Source organism: Lolium rigidum, chromosome 5 (genome assembly GCF_022539505.1).
Source record: "Lolium rigidum isolate FL_2022 chromosome 5, APGP_CSIRO_Lrig_0.1, whole genome shotgun sequence".
NCBI lineage: Eukaryota > Viridiplantae > Streptophyta > Magnoliopsida > Poales > Poaceae > Lolium > Lolium rigidum.
This window is the reverse complement of record NC_061512.1, coordinates 41,626,806-41,631,719: the sequence shown is the minus strand read 5'-3', so window position 1 is coordinate 41,631,719 and position 4,914 is coordinate 41,626,806.

Genomic DNA, 4,914 nt, shown 5'->3' with positions numbered 1-4,914 from the left:
AAACACCACCAAGGTGGCCGCACCCCATAGTGGCCGGCGCCCCACTCTCCCCAAACCCTAGCCGCCCCGCTCCTCCACTTCCCGCACGCTTAGCGAAGCTCCGCCGGACTTCTCCACCACCACCGACACCACGCCGTCGTCGCTGTCGGATTCAAGAGGAGCTACTACTTCCGCTGCCCGCTGGAACGGGGAGGTGGACGTCGTCTTCATCAACAACCGAACGTGTGACCGAGTACGGAGGTGCTGCCCGTTCGTGGCGCCGGAACCGATCGTGATCAAGATCTTCTACGCGCTTTTGCAAGCGGCAAGTGAACGTCTACCGCAGCAACAAGAGCCTCATCTTGTAGGATTTGGAATTTCTTCAAGGGTAAGACTCGATACCCCCTCGTTGCTACCGTCTTCTAGATTGCATCTTGGCTTGGATTGCGTGTTCGCGGTAGGAATTTTTTTTTCTATGCTACGTTGTCCTACAGTTGCTTGGTTCATTTTATACATCATCGCCATGATCTAGTTTGGTTTGTTCTAAGAGGCATGTGGCTTAACTGGTTTCTTTGTTATATCTACCCATGGTTCTTTCAAAATTATGTCAACAGTGTTGTTTGTTTGCCGTGTATTGTATTGCATTTTAACTTGTTTTGTCTTAGTTTCAGCCTGCAAACAAAGCTGTAATGTCAGTAGGGACAACCCATTTATCAAGTGTTGCGGTCATTTCACAGAGCAACGAGTGACGAGTGGCACGTGCTCTCATTGGTCTACTGAGTCCAGTACACCAACCGTTCCAGAAGAAATAGATGTACGAGGCTATATTTTTGATTGCTTGCTATGTTATATCAGCTCAATGATGCTCTTGAAATTGGAGGTCTTTTATTGCATCATATGATGTTGTAACTTGTTTTATCTAAATTTCAGGCTTCAAATAAAGCTACAAAGCCAGAAGCAAGGGCCAATGCCTCAAGTATTGATGTTTCACAAAGCAGCAGTGAGAGTGCATATTGATCACATAGGCCCATGGTATCTATTGCTCGACTCAATCCGGCACAAAGAGATTTGGGGGATGCACTCCAAGAGGCAGTTGATATATTTGGGCGGGAAAACAAAGATGCTGATGAAATAATTGCCAACACACGCCAAGAGATACATGAATTGAAAAATAGGCAAACTTTGACAGAAAATGTTCTAAAGAATCTCCTATGCACTTGTCATGGTAAGCCAGTTGTGATGTGTCTGGGAATTGAAGGTGTCTAAATAAACTTTGATTCTGTTGTTCAGTCAAGTGGACTGCTGATGCTAATGCTGTAATTAATTACTGTTCACAATTTCGTTCAAAATTTCGTGGTTTGTAATAATTGCAAATTTTGTTGTTGTACTAAAATTAGATATGTTCCATGTGGCTGCTGTATTTTGTGTGAAATAATATCCTGATGTGTACTTCAATTAAACCATAAATTGGCTGCATGCTGAAAATTTGAATCTGAGCGCACGTGTGAATTGTTTTCTGCTCGTAATGCAATAAAGGCTGTTTCTTGGAAGACTACGAACATGGTAGCCCATTAATAATACCTTAATAATTATGCCTGCTAGCAAGATAGATGGTCCTTATTATATTCAGGCATGCCAACTTGTATAATTAAAAGTAGTTCGTACACATTAAATCTACCATCTGCATTTTTCTCTGTAATAACTTTTCTTTTTACACAACTCAAAACTTGTCATGCTAATATGAAATTCGAGATGGCAAAACCTGCGAAATGCTGGGTTTTGAAGCCCAAGTCCAAGTCTTTCTCTGCTCAAGTTTTGGAGGAACAACTCCAAGTAGAACGAGTTGCAACAGCTATGCTAAGAACAAAAGTTGACATGTTGAGATCGAGATTAGAAGCATGTGATTCCCTACTGCACGAGGCCAATCAAGTTCGTTATAATCTCCCAAAGACTAAGAAAATGCCATAGATAATTGGAGATGAACACTACATAGTGAGTACATTGGTCTTGTGAAATGTTTCCTTAGATTATGGCACCGTTCCTACTTTTGTTGGTGGATGCATTTATCTGCGGTTGGGATCAACTTGGTAGTTGTTCCTGTGGATGTTATATAAATTAATTGCATAGAATTTTTCAATCAGTTCGAACTTAAATGGTATCATAGCCAAGGTCTCAAGTTTGAATTGTCGAACGTGTGGTTTAATTTAATCTCAGTCGGGCGGCAAAATCTCCCACCAATCCTGAAATATTTCAAACGCATTTTTGAATGGGATTAAGAAGATAGGGACTATAGATCATGATCATGGTAGTGACCGGTATTTAATGTGTTGATGATTTGATTTTGCACTCGGCCTTGAACAGAGGTACTAGTACGGTCTCACAATTTTTTATCATTATAGTTGGACCTTAGCCAAATTCAAAATCTCATAGCGGCAAAACTTCCCGCCCACAAAATACAAAAATTTCACACGCTTCCAAATTCCCATTCTACCCCTGTGGAGATGACAGCAAAGTCGGTTGGTGGGGGGTATGCCCGTCATTTTTTCGATCACCACCTCCCAAGCCCGGAAACCCTCCCAAAAAAATTCATTTCCCTCAGACCACCCACCGGAACTTCCAAGTCCCTCTCTCCCACCTCCACGACCACCTCACCGGAACATCCCCGCCGGACGTCCCTGGCCTACCCGAGGCCTCGCGATCCTCGTCATCCGGCTACCTGCCGGAGCCGCTTCATCGACGCCGTCATCAACCGGACCGGATCATCCCCGCCGAACCTCGAAACCATATGCTCATCCAGCAGTCTACCGCAGTCGCTTCAGCTGCGGTATCGTCCACCCCACCGGAGCCATCGTCCACCGCATCGGATCTTGCTCACCGACACCGCTGTGCATGAACCGGATCTGCTTCACCGGCGCCGTGCATGATCTAAACTCTTCTACTATCGCTTTTCTATTGCTTGCCTGCAAGTTCTTGTTTAAGCTTGGGGGAACCTGTTTGTGCTAACGACACGCCATTACGTTTTTTGCAGATGAGATGAGTAACCATGAATTGTAATGGCCGTCTCTCCAACCCCAAGTAGCACATGTAGCGTACTTCATCACCGGATCTATCAGCCCCAGGAAGATCAGCTGTGACTCCCACAGAGTGCTTCTCCTAATGTAAGTCCCTTGTTTTAGCGCCATGTTCTGGGTTCAGATGCTTGTTTGTCTGAAGCTCTTTTAGTTCATTCCTAGCTATGACCGTAACACCTTGCTATTTTCTAGTTCATTGCTAACTTTAAGTGATTGAACATTTTGGTTTGCATTCCTCGCTCCGTAGATGTAGCCATCATAACTTCTATCTTGCTCGGTCGTTGTTACAAAAATTATAGGTCTGCTACTATTTTGTTCATGCCAATCTTGTTCTCCCCGAACATGTTGGTTTGCATTCCCTGTACTACAGGTGATGTCATTGTTATTTCTATCTACTTCGTCGTAAGCTAACAAAGTAACTGCCTGCTATTAGTTCCTGCATGCTATCGCTCCTGCCATCCCGCAAGTACAAATTTATTTGAACTCGTCACAGCAGCTACTTCCATCATAATTTTGTCTCGCCATCCGATTCTTCAAAAGCTGCAATATTAACTTGTTTCTCTTAATAGGCATGGCGCTCACATATAGAATGGTGAACATATTGGTGTGCATTCCCTCTTCTACAAGTTCACAGGTGATCCCACTATATTCCGTTTCTGGTCCATCCTAAGCCGTAGCATTAACTATCCTATATGTGTTGCTCATTACAACTTTATATCCCGAAACAAACTAATTTATTTCCCTCATCTACAAGTTTATGAGTGATGCCATTATAACTCCTATCTGTTTTATTCCTAGCTATTATAGTAACATCCTGCTATTATTTAGTTCATGGCCAATTTTAAGTAATTGCACATGTTGGTTCGCATTCCCTGCTCTATAGCTTTTGGAATCGTAACTTCTATATTTGGTTTACATTCCCCGCTCCGTAGATCTAGCCATCATAACTTTATCTTGCTCAGTCGTTGTTACAAAAATTATGGCCTGCTACTATGTTGTTTGTGCCAATTTTTTACTCCATGAACATGTTGGCTTGCATTCCCTGTACTACAGGTGATGCCATTGTTTTGTATCTAGTTCATTGTAAGCTAACCAAGTAAGGACTTAGTTTGGCATGCTATCACTCTGCTATCTAGCCTGTAGTATAAATAAACTTGTCATACTACTAGATAATAATTTTGCGTGCCATCTTGTTCTTCAAAAGCTGCATTATTGACTTGTTTCTCTGACTTGGCATGATGCTCACATATGGAATGCTGAACATATTGGTTTGCATTCCCTCTTATACAAGTAATTTCACTTGGCACATGTTGGTTCACATTCCCTCCTCTTTAGCTTTTGCCATCGTAACTTCTATTTTTGGTTTACATTCCCTGCTCTATAGATGTAGCCATCATAACTTCATCTTGCTCAGTCGGTGTTACAAAATTTATAGCCTGCTACTATGTTGTTCATGCCAATCTTGTACTCCCTGAACATGTTGGTTTGCATGGGACTCGACATTAGTAAGTCTGTTGTTTCATTCTAACATGCTCTGTTATATTGGCTATTGGTATGCGGCATGCACTCTTAGTTTACTTATTGTGCGCATTACAATGATCTTGTTATAACGACGAAATGATTAGTTCCAAATTCTTTGGCAAACAATATTGTAGTGTCTTTGCCTTTCCATTATTGTTGTCTTAACTTGTAATGTCTTTGTTTCAGATATAGGTGCTGCATGGACAACTTAAAAGATTGCTGGATTGCTTCATTGTATTGCTAGGTTTAATTACCATTCAATTTCTCTGGGTTCTGTAATATTTTTTCAAAGCCTTGCAGCTGATATAATATTTAGTTAGTTTTTATAGTTCTTTCGCGCATT